Consider the following 13,272-nt stretch of genomic DNA (forward strand, 5'->3'; position numbering starts at 1 on the left):
AACTTATAAATGAAAATCAAATGTAATGGGTAAACAAATGGTTTGTTTAAATAAAACCCTAAAATATTTATGTATTTTTTTCAAATTTTAACCTGAAATCAATTCTTAAGTGTTCTTATTTTATTCTAAATATTAAAATCAATTATTTTATAGGCTTAGGAAAATTTTACAAAAATTCTCTACTTTCTTCAAATTTTGTAACATCTCTTTCTATCCTAGCATAACCACAGAACAGAAAATGTGGTTTGTGGGTCTGGATTGTTTCCGTTTCATATTCTTTACATATAATTACTTTAGAACACAATTTCAGTATGCGTTTCTGGCAAGCAGAGTTATGGAGGCCGTTGGTGCAAGCATGTTAACAAATCATTACACTTTATATGTAATGACACCATGTCCTTTCAACTCTCTGTTTGAACAATTGGAAGCAGGTAGCATAGAGTCAGCAGACATAGTTCAGAGCGTAAATCTAAATTCTGCTACATATGGCAGTATGATTTTGGTCAAGTTATTTAAGATTTCTAATCTTCGATTTCTTCATCTGTATTTTAGGGGTAACAATTGTACTTCATGGGCTTGTCTTGAAGGTTAAATCAGATATATCATTTTAAGTGCCTAGTATAACATCTAACCCATGATGAACACTCAATATTAAGTTAGCTGTTATTTTATTTTACTTTTTTTTTTTTTTTGAGGCAGAGTCTCACTCTGTTGCCCCAGCTAGAGTGTGGTGGCATCTTCCTAGCTCACAGAAACCTCAAACTCTTGGGCTCAAACAATCCTTCTGCCTCAGCCTCCTGAGTAGCTGGGACTACCGGCATGTGCCAACCATGCCCGGCTAATTTTTTCTATGTATTTTTAGTTGGCCAATTAATTTCTTTTTATTTTTAGTAGAGACGGGATCTCGCTCTTGCTCAGACTGGTTTCGAACTCCTGACCTTGAGCCATCCACCCTCCTTGGCCTCCCAGAGTGCTAGGGTTACAGGCGGCTGCTATTTTTTAAACATAATTATCAAATGGCTGATTTTAATCAATACTTTAATGGTTTTCTGTCACAAATAATAAAATAGCATCAAGGTCCATTTTAGTAAAGCAAAACTGCTTCTATATTAAGTATGTTTTAAGTAACAATGAAAACAGTAAAGAAATATCATCTTTTCCTTACAAAACAGAAGAATTTAGCATTAGAAAGATAATTTCCATATGATGAAGAGCGAGACACAAAGCAACTTAAATTATCTTCCCAAGGATTTTCATCCTTCCTATAGTTGTTACCAAATTACCAAGGTCACTATTATGTTGACCCCAAATAGTATGCTGCTCCCTCTTAAAAGTTCTGTGACTGGCATAGGTAATAGCCTTGCCCTTGGTTTCCATTTGCCATGAGCTAAAAATTTCCAAACTACTTTTCTTAATACTAATCATGAACAAAATGAATCACGAAAGGAGAAAATGCATGCAATATAATGAAAGCCCAGTCTACGAAGTGTAATTATACTTTCTTATTCACTTTAATTTAATTCACAATTGTTCAGATCTTTTCCCAAGAAAACACTTAACCATGTATATGAAAGGAAAGCTCATGTCAATCTAAACACTGCCATAAACAACAGGCAGAAAACAACAATTGTATCAAAAGAATAAGAAGTATGACTATCTTTTGTCTACTGCATAGATACTTGAGTTGATGGAATCACCTGATTATATGTGACAAAAGGTAGATATAACCTCTGTTAATAGCTCTCTTTTGGAGGCTGCTGGTGACCCATTTGGCTAGAATACAGGGTGTCCCAAAAGCCCCTATACAAAGGAAAATTTTATAATGAATATTTTGTAAATAAAGGTACATTTAGCTACAATTTGCCATTTTCCCTGTCTTTTGCAACTTTTGGGACACCCTGTAGAAACAGCTTTCAATCATTCAAATTGGAAAGTCCCTCTGGAGGAAAAATGATGTGTCTTCCTCCATCCTGCTCCCTCCTGCCCTTGCCTTTGCCTGTGTGTGCTGCTTATTTAATGTAACATAGGAGTACTGGGCTGCCTATGGAACTTTCATTGTCATTTTGTGTTGTCAACTGATTTCCTTCCATTTATGAACTGCTGTGATATGACTGTTCTTCCTGGTTTCCTAATGGGCAGGAAACCAAGAGAAGAAAGTCTTTCTGAACCCCTGTGATTTTTGGACTCCAAACACACACACACACAAACAAATGCATACCTTTTTAGCAGTAAAATTTATAAAAATAGCAACCAACATATCTTGAACTTAGACTATCCCAGGAACAGAGATAAGCACTTTGCAGTCATTATCTTTAAATACAACAACTTCTTTAAGTATCATTATTCTTTAATAAAACCAAAGTAAGTTTCTCAAGGTCATAGTATTACTATGTAATCTGTTGAATTGGAATGTTGAAGTTTTTAAGGAAGCAATAAGGCTTTTATCAACTTTATTATTCATTTGCTCACTTACTACTTATTAATGTATAGTGATGCAGCGGTCCCCAACATTTTTGACACCAGGGACCAGTCTCGTGGAAGACAGTTTTTCCATGGACAGGGGGATGGAGGAGGGAGGCATGTCACCACCTCAGCTAGACTTCAGATCATCAGAAGTTGGATTTTCATGGGGATCTTCGCAACCTGAATCCCTCGTGTGCGCAGTTTGCAGTTTCATGGTCCTAGGAGGGTCTGATGCCCTCCCCTATCTGATGCGGAGCTTGGGCGGTGATGTGACGATGGGTCATGGCTGTAGGTGCCTGGGGCTTCCCTCCTTACCTCCGGCCTCTGGCCTCCTGCTGTGCACCTTTTTCCTGGAGGGTTGGGCACTGTTACTAGATACTGGGGAAACAGTTGTGAATAATACAAAAAAGGACCCTAATCTCATGTCGTTTATAGTGGAAGGTAAGTAGGCACATAAATGAAATAATGTAATTCTGAATAGTGGTATGTGCTTTTTAGAAATTAAAACAGGATTAAGGAATAAAAAGACTGTGGCCAGGGTGAGGGGAATACTCAAGATAGAACAGAAACAAGAGAAGTGAGAGGAGAAAAGTATTCCAAGCAAAGATACCCTGAGTCAAAGTCCTGAGCTTAATGTTTTTGAGGAGCAAGAAAAACGGACAGTGTGACTCAGTTCAGGCAAAAGTATATTGTTTTATTCCATTCTATAGATAAAGAAAATGAAAGTCAAAGAGCATAGTTTACAAATGAATTTTTTATTATGAAGTTCATACTCTTTTTGTTGCATCTTGGGTTTTTTTTTTTTTTTGGTCAATTATTATAAAATTATTTATTTTATTCTTTATTTTTCTTATCCCCATCTCTTCAATTTAAGAACTTTTCAGTTTTTGACATCTTAATGTTCCATCAGCAAATGTTAGCAGCATAATATCCAGTAATTCCTGATTTTTGTTTTTCCGAAACTAAAAGGATGCTACAGTTTTGAGGGTTTACTTTGACTTTCTCCTCATACATAGTCATATCTGTGGATATGGTCTAGGAAAATAAACTATGTCTGCAAGAATGGAAAACCAAATTGCAAAACATTGTATGACTTTTGAGAGAAAAATGTTATTTATTTTTATTCTCTATTTCAGATGACAAAGTTTTAATCTAATGAAATAACTATAATTTTTACACCAAGCAATGGATCATCAGCTTTGTTAAAATGATTTGTCATTCTATTTCCATGAAAATTTAGGAATGCTTAAATAGTACTTATATTTTAATTTTTTAAGCAAAAAGATGAATTGTACTCATTAAAAAGTTGCATATTTGTAAAAAAAAAATCTATAGGAATAGAAATATGTGATTTTTAGCATGGATTTATAACTTTAAATATACACATTATTTAAAATAAGTCCAAATTCTCTAATATAATTAGTGTATGTATATTTCCATACCTGGCACTCTCCTTCATAAGCCAGTAATAGCAATGATCTTATAGAGCAACTAGTTTTTTTTTTTTTTTTGGAGACAGAGTCTTGCTTTGTTGCCCAGGCTAGAGTGAGTGCCGTGGTGTCAGCCTAGCTTACAGCAACCTTAAACTCCTGGGTTCAAGCAATTCTGCTGCTTCAGCCTCCTGAGTAGCTGGGACTACAGGCATGTACCACCATGCCCAGCTAATTTTTTCTATATATATTAGTTGGCCAATTAATTTATTTCTATTTATATTAGAGATGGGGTCTCGCTCTTGCTCAGGCTGGTTTCGAACTCCTGACCTCAAGCAATCTGCCCGCCTCAGCCTCCCAGAGTGCTAGGATTACAGGTGTGAGCCACTTCGCCCAGCTGAGCAACTGGTTTTTGTTAAAGCAAATCTATTACTTCTTGTGCTACTGTGTCCTTATTCAAATCTGATACTCTAATGTGGAAATCCAATTATTTTATTATATAATTATAGTGGACATATTCTAAAAGTTTTCCAAGCAATATATATATATATATATATTTTTTTTTTGAGGCAGAGTCTCACTCTGTTGCCCCAGCTATAGTGTGGTGTCATCCTCCTAGCTCACAGCAACCCTAAACTCTTGAGCTCAAGTGATCCTCCTGCCTCAGCATCCCGAGTAGCTGGGACTACAGGCATGTGCCACCATGCCCGGCTAAGTTTTTCTATATATATTTTTAGCTGGCCAATTAATTTCTATTTATAATAGAGACAGGGTCTTGCTCTTGCTTAGGCTGGTTTTGAACTCCTGACCTTGAGAGATCCTCCCGCCTCGGCCTCCCAGAGTTCTAGGATTATAGGTGTGAGCCACCTCACCCGGCTGACACTTACATTTTTAAGCTCTTACCACATTCAGTGTGAGGGGGATGGAACTTTTAGTGCATTTATTAAAATTCATTAATTTGGAGATAGAGTCAGTGAGCAGGGTCTAATAACACATAAGAAAAACTATTGTTAAATAAACAATATCCAATGTTAAGCTGAAGGAACTCTGAAATACATGCCACAGAATAAGATATTAAGGACCACAGTGCATAACAAATTTACAAGGAATGAATGTACCATAAGTTAAGAGAACAAGGATGAAGCCTGGTAGGCAGGGGCAGGTATACTATTCAGGAAAACTGTAGATGACTCTTTTTGAAATTAGCACTTGTCAAATCTCTGACAGTTACAAAGTTGCCAGGTTTTAAATAAACTACTTAAGTGAAAGTTGCCAAAACAGGTACATTACAATGAATTGTAGAGCAAACTCTACAGTTTTCAATGTAGGATTTTTTTCACTATTTTAATATTATAATTAATTGCATTTAAATATGATTTAAAGATTAAATCATGCATAATTTTCAAGAAAAAGTTGTAACTTAATGATACAACTATACTTGATTTAATTCAAGACAACTATGAAGAAACTAAAGAGTTCACAATATTGTTTAAATATGGCCACATATAATCCACAAAAAAAAAGTAAGAATCTGGGTAATTAGTCCAGAAAAGCAGAAATACAAGTACTGAAAGGCTATTTTAATAAGTTAAACTGAGAATATTTTGGCCTACTCACTGGATAGAGACCTTTTTTTTTTTTTTTTTGCTGAATTTTACTTGGGACCTATGGCAAATACCTAGAAGAGATATTATTGTCTATCTAATTGCAAATATGCAACTTGGCTTTTAACTGTTTGGAATCAGTGTCCATAATGTCAACAAAGATGTTCTTTCAAAAACAAAAACCACTTTTTTTTTCTATACAAGTAAGACAGATGTTATATGCTCTCTTTTATCTGCAAGAAGATGGAGGCTTTTGTCTGGGTTGAAAGTAAGAGCAAAGTTTGCTATGCTCTCAGATTTTAAACAGTAATTAAAATCTAATTTGTAACTAATTCCAGTGAAGTTCATTATTTTATTTTATTTTTTTTATCTAAAGCGTTCTGCTTTGTTTTTCCAAGGATCATTATGAGTAAGTCATTGCCTCTCAGGGCTTGGCAAACCCCAAAGTCATGTCTCTTTCTCTTTTACCCTCCCTTTCTGTTCGTTTCCCTTTTATCCCTTGCTCTATTTCCTTTAATTGGCTCTAATATAAAACTGAAGTATATCTGGTGAGTGGTGTTTCATGTCCTCTGTTTCTAATTTAAATCATGGATGGGTAGTAAACTTATCTCTCTGTAAATAAAAAATAACAAACAGTTCCTTAAATCAACTTTTTGTATGGTTCTTGGTTGTTATCAGGGTCGATCAGTGACCCCCAATTACTAAAGGGTGGGGGTTGGGTGGGGGGAAATTTCTTATACCAAAAACTAAGCAAGAGGACTGCTGTATGAGGAACTGGGTTAAGAAGCAGAAAGTATATGCTGATAGATATTTTTGTACACAATGATTTTATGTAAAACACTAGCTTCTCTGGGAATTGTTTTCAGATTAGTTGAAATAAAGCTGATAATTTCTGTTGCCCTTGACTCTACAAGAGAACATGCTTCATGAACCATTTAAATTCAGCTTTTTCTGAGGAGGCTCTGGTCTTCTTTGGATCTGGCTGGAGAGTCTCCCACCTTCTTTACACAGATGTTTCTACTGATTAGAACTTTAAGAGTGGTAGTCTAGTGCTTTTCTTTGTTGATGGAGAAACAAAGGCCAAACAAACTCAAGCCACTTGCTGAAAGCTCCAGATAACACATGGTAAAGTCAGTCCTAGAAGTAAGCTTTGAAGCCAGTTTATGTCTTCATTCCTTAAAAGTTATTGAGTGCCTACTATGTGCAAGATCCTATACTAAACCCTGGAGTGTGTAAAGAAACAAAGCTGAGATGATTCCTGCTCTCACAAAGCTAATTCGGTGATATTCTTTCCATTACTCGTAGTAGATTTTCTAGTAGATGGTTTTGCAGAGTGTATATCAGAAATATCTAAATTCCAAGACAACAACTCCTTCAATATGGATTCAAGTATGGAGTAAGCTATGTGGTATCTTGTGGTCATATAAAAAATCTTATTACTTTTGACTGATTTACTTAACCATAGGTTCTTCTGACATAATTATTATACATTATTAATTTGATTTATAAAAGATGTTCAATGTTTACTTAGTTTTCTACATGAACATTATAACAATTTCTTTGTAAATGTGGTATATCTAAAACTAAAAGTCATGTTCTTTGATTTTTAAAGATCCTACTGTTAGGTAAATAACCAGGGATTCTGGGTCTCCTAGGGATGAAAGTGGGTGCTGTTGCCCCATCTTGGTCCTGTCCCACCCTAATCCTGCCCTGAGCTACTGCCATACATGGAGGAGGAGGAAACACCCTATGAATCTGCCAATCATAACTCAGCACCCCAGCTGCAAAAGAATGCAGAGGAATCTCTAGCCCACAGGCCAAGCACCATAGGTACCATAGAGTCTGGAAATTGAACTAGAACAACCCGCATGTGTAGTCAGACTCAGGTCATGCAACTCCCAAGTATCCAATCAATGTGGCTCCATGGCGATATCTGAATCACAAGGGAGGTCCCAATCCAGGCACTATAAAACCAGATGCAGACCATAACTGTCCCCTTTTTTGCACCCTTTCTTTTGCTCTCCCTTTGATGTGACAGTGGGTCTGGTTGTTTTCTGCATGTATGTATCTTGCTCTGTAAACCTGTATCTTGCTCTTACCTTATAATACTGTCTTTCCCTCCTCAGTAAACCACATCTTTTGCTTGCCTAACTTTGTCATGTCTCGTCATTCTTTGGCCATGGGGACGTCAAGAACCAACATTTCAGACTAAAACCTGACACTACTGGTATAATATCGCTACCAGGGCTAAATATCTGTATTACAATCTTTTAACAGATGGATAAGAAAGAGTGCTAAAAATGCCAATAATAGATAGCATCTTCTGAACTAGACACTCTGCTTAAGACTGCATCTCACTGATAATACTACTATTATCTCAGGCCTATAACAAATCTATGATGTAGATACTAATATAACCTGCATTTTAAAGATATAAAATTGAGTATTAGAGAAACAAAAGAACTTCCTTCATGCTACTCAGCCAGTAAGGGACAAAAGTGGAATCTGAGACCAGTTCTGCCTGTCTAGAGAATACGCTCTCCTTTAATGATGTCTAGACATATAAAAAGTATTTAAAGTGCTTTTTCTCATGTTTTACGTAAGGCCTGCGAATGTATAATAACAAAGGAAAATGATTAGTAGCTTTTCTTCTTCCTGTTCAAAATCTCCATTTTTAAAAGATGATTAAAATCAACTAAAATAACTAAGCCAAATAGGAAGAATATGGATGGGGAGAAACCCTGAAGAAGTTAGCTAATTAATTAGAAAATATGTAAAATTAGGTGTTCAACTAAATAGCGTCTGCATTGCTTAAGGTTTACAATTTCTACCTGTTGAAATTGTACCCATCACTGAAGAGTTTGTTTCAATGAGAGCATAACCTCAGGAAACTTCTGATTCTGAGTCAGAATGAGTCTTTCCTTCCTCTGTGTTCCCAAAGCTCTTCGTAGCTCCGGAATAGCACTTGTTTGTTTGTTTTTTACCTTATATTACTATTATATAAGGGTAATGTTGGATAATCTCATAAGTGCAGTCTATGTGCCTATATGATTGATATGAGAAAATTAGTAGCTCTTATCATTTATTGAGAGGTTCCTAAGTGCCAGGTACTGTGTGAGTCCACAATGCCCAGTATTTGTAAAAAACATCACAGCCCATTATAAAAAACAAAACAAAAACAAAACTGAGCCTTATTTAAAAGCAGAATCCAGCTAAATCCTTACTATTAGTAAATGGTGATGACAAGATTTGAACATATCCCACGTCTTAATACTGTCTTTTACTATCCATTAAAACTAAATTGCACCTGAATTCAAGTGTTTACCTATCATACTAACTCACCATTGAAATATTTGTGTTTTTCTTTTAGCTTACTACAGAGAATAGTTAATCGTACTTTTGGTATAAACTTTAGATATAACCAAGGTAATGACTTGAAAATTATATTTCTACTTTTATGTAGAGGCCAAGAACCACATTTCTTATACTGGCAAGATACTCATTTGCTTTAAAAAGGTTTTGTCTATGTAGCATGCGTCTTTTTTTTTTTAAAGCATGGAGATTTTAGCAAATATTAATAACAAATACATGTATTTATTGCATACAGTGATCTTTATTTTTTTACAAAAACTTGTTTTCTTGTTTTAAAATGAGGACCATATTTGGGACAACACAATTTCTGGCATCTCTTTTGGGATGAGTACTGTGTCTATAGATTGCATCTTTAAAGCTAATTAGTATGTATACACATAATTTTAGTTTTAAAAAAGAATTTTTTCATAGATGAAGTAAACTAATTCTGAGGTTTCCAATTTTAGTCCTTCAATTAAAATTTCAAATTACCTGTGAATATCAATTGAATAGTATTTTTAATAAAACATACATTAATATACATATAAATATATTGAACCTGATTTCTTTCAATTTCTAATCAATAATAAATTTAACTGATCTGTGTAGATTACTTTTAGCTTGCAGAATACTTTAACAAATACTAACTTTCCTGATATTGAGATTATGTATTTTGATTAAAAAAATAACTTTCATTATAATCCTTTTTACTAAACTACTGTTTTAATCATTAACTCTTGGGCTTGGAAGGAGATTAGAGATCTTCAGGTCCAGCTTTGAACCCAATATGGGAATCACTCATTTCAACATTCCTAATAAATTGACATCTAATTTCTGTCTGAAAACCATGAGTGACAGGAAGATCAATCAGTGGTTCATAACATCTTATTTAACTGTTAGCTATTTTCTTAATTGAGTTAAATATTTTTTCTCTCCTTGTTATGCAAACCATTCCAAATTATAGTCATTTGGTTTCTTTAAGTCACATATCGTGCCCCCTATATTTTGTTTTTTCCTGTCTTAATATCCTTGGCATCTTGACCCGCTGATCAGTTGATGTTGTACTCTTCAATTTCTTCACCATCCTGATAAGAGAATTCTTAGGACATCCTGTTTTCCTTTTACATAGTGAACCAGGTGAGTTAGTGGTCTGATTAGAGGTTTAGGATTGAATACTATACATTTATTGGTGTAGTCTGGCTTGCAACAGTGTTTTCACTTGGCAGCCTCACTATTGCCTCATTAGTTCACAAGTGAGCATTTGTTCTATTAAATCTTAGGCTCGTTCACATGAGGACGCTTTGTTCATTTTGCATTTGACTTTATGGACTCAGTTCAGGACTTTGCTAAATTCAAACTTGTTTGGGACCATATGGCTTGGAATTCTAGGAGACTATTGTTTTCTCTCTGACTACTGGTTTTGGCATGCAATATAAGCTATTCTTAACTTTATCTCTTTCAAAAATTTAATGGGCTTAGATATTTTGGCTTCTGACATGCAATATAAAAAGAGACCATTTAATCTGACGGGTCTCAGCTGTATCTGTTTTTAATTTGCAGAGATGGTGGTCTTCCAAATGGTAATTAAAATTTTACCCCATGTCCATTGTCTTTAACTGCAGTTTCAGAAATGTTACAGTAAGCAATTCAGCAATATTTCACTAAGAAAATTTATGCTAAAGGTTAGATCTGAAAAATTAATACATTTAATAAGGCTAGGGAGGAGGCAAAGAGAACATGTAGGGTACAATAATGATTTTGATTTTATATGAATTGTAATTCATATTTAGACATGGGATGTCTAAAAATTTTAAAGCAAAGAATGATAAAATCAGATCTATATTTGATCTAAATCTTTGAAAATATTATTCTGGCTGCATTGTTTCAAATCTGTCTTTATTAAGACAGAAGGTGAATTTGTTAAGTCTAGATAAAGCAAGGCTGCTGTTGATGGCAGTAAAGATGCTGCAAATATTGGAGCGATTTCTAAAGGTTAAGTCCATAGGGTATGAGGAAAGAATGACAGGGAGGGAAAAGGAGAAAAAGGTATCACAGACTGCTCCTAAATTTCTGGCTAGTACAACTGGATTGCTGGCAGTGCCATCTGTAAAGATGGATCACTCTGAAAGAAAACCAACTTTGAGTTAGGAGGGGGTGGAAGTTAAGAGTTTGTTTTGAGGCCAGGCACGGTGGCTGACACCTTTAATCCTAGCACTCTGGGAGGCAGAGGCTGGCGGATTGCTCAGCGTCAGGAATTCGAAACCCGAGCAAGAGCGAGACCCCGTCTCTCCTAAAAATAAAAAAAAAAATCAATTGTCCAACTAAAAATATATAGAAAAAAAATTAGCCAGGCATGGTTGTGCATGCCTGTAGTCCCAGCTACTCGGGAGGCTAAGGTAGAAGGATAGCTTGAGCCTACGAGTTTGAGGTTGCTGTGAGGTAGACTGACTCCATGGCCCTCTAGTCTGGGCAACAAAGTGAGACCCTGTCTCAAAAAAAAAAAAAAAAAAAGAGTTTGTATTGAACATGTTGATTTTGAGATACTTTTGAGATGATGTGTTTCAAGACCCATAAAAAGATATATACTTTTTGACCAAGAGATCCTAAGACTCTGGGTATGCAGTCTAAAAAAAAGATAGTATAAAATTGGGAAAAGTTATATTTGAAAATGTCCATTGCAATATTTTTATTAGAAAAAAATAGAAGCAATGTTAATGCTCAAAAATAGAGAAATTATTTAATGAACTTATAAACTTATAAACCTATTAAACATAATATTGTTTTAAAAACTAGTAACATAAAAGCTATATAATACTATTATGAAAATAGTTAAAATAATTTATAACTGCAATAATTTATATACTGCAATATTAAAACTATAGAAACAAATGAATATGAAATAAAACTGGAAAAATATTAGAAATTGTTTGATAAGATGTTAGAATTATTGGTGTGTTTACATCTTTTATTTATTTAAAAATTGCTAACATGTTTATATTGTTTTCTAATTTTAAAAAATATTGCAAATTTAAGCACAGATCTTCTTTCTGAAGACTATAGTTTGTTTTAAAATAGGGTTTCCATTCTATTTCCTGAGGTTAAAAATATTTAACCTTGTCACTTCTTTATTCAAGAATATTTGTAAGACAGTCTTGAAACCCCTATGATTTATATTTTATGCCCTTAGGGTAGAGGCTAATCTACTTTATACTCAGTCATAGTCATAAGGTTCTTCATGTGAAAAAAAACTTAGTTAATATTAATTACATTTAAATTACTTCTGTATGTTTGTGTGTGTAATGGATACATAATTTTCATGATCTAAAAATCTGAGTTCTGGAGTACTGCATAGAGTTTAGGGCAACTAGTTCTGTAATTTGTTTAAAGAGACGAGGTCTTGTTCTGCTGCCTAGGCTGGAGTGCAGTGGCACAATCATAGTTTACTGCAGCCTCCAACTCCTGGGCTCAAGAGGTCCTCATTTCTCATCCTCATCTAACTATGGTGGCTCAGTTTTATAATTTTAATGCATCAGCTATAAGAGTCAGGAGGCTATACTTTCAAATTTAGACATCTTATATTTTTAAATTATAAATATTTTGTTTACAGGAATAGAGAAAAACATGAACTATTTCTTAAACTGTTTGGTTGCTTTATTACACTAAAGGAGAATTTGAAGTTTTAATTTCATTTTGTATCTTTAAGTTCACTTACTTAAATAGTAACCCAGTTTTATTGTCATATTTTTCCAATTAACATCAACAATTTCATCAGTTGGCATAAATAACATATCACTTTGCATCTGAGGATTGTGTTTAAAAATTATCACTTTGGGAAATGGCTTATTTTCCATTCTTTAGAATAGATATTTTTAATCTATTATAAATCGTAATGAAATTTACCTACTCTAAATATAGCAGTTATTTTAAAAATCTTGTGTAATCTAACAGTGTATTCAAGAGTAAAGGCATGAAGTTTTAATAAGCAACTGATGTGACTTACTAATTACCAAGGCAATGACTGAGAACTGGCAGTTAGTTGTGAGCAAGAACACTTGGCAGCTTATTGTAAAATGTAGTATAGTATATTTAATTATTCAAGGAATATTTTCCATGTTTTAGGATGAAAACTCTTTCCAACTAATTTAAATACATTTGAACACAATTTACAAAAGAAAATATCATATTTAAACATGTACACAAATATTTAATTGCTTTATTTAGAGTGAGATTTTGTTATCTTCTAATAGTGTCCAGATAATGTAATAAAACAAGATGCCATTAAAAATTATTCTTGCAGATTTATAATAATAATAATAACTGATGTTGATTCTTAAGGGCAGATTTTCAAAATGGCAATTCTGATGCAATCTTTAAATCTCGTGATTTTAAGCCCATGAGAGATAATGGTTGATTGGTTGGTTTAT

The 13,272-nt window shown here is 34.1% G+C and overlaps 1 protein-coding gene across 2 annotated transcripts in view; it reads right to left on the bottom strand.

Annotated features, from left to right (window-relative positions):
- Nucleotides 1–13,272, bottom strand: part of CALCRL (calcitonin receptor like receptor) — a 104,074-nt gene that overhangs the window by 18,793 nt on the left and 72,009 nt on the right. The gene's annotated exons all lie outside the window — the stretch shown is intronic.

Source organism: Microcebus murinus, chromosome 8 (assembly GCF_040939455.1).
Source record: "Microcebus murinus isolate Inina chromosome 8, M.murinus_Inina_mat1.0, whole genome shotgun sequence".
NCBI lineage: Eukaryota > Metazoa > Chordata > Mammalia > Primates > Cheirogaleidae > Microcebus > Microcebus murinus.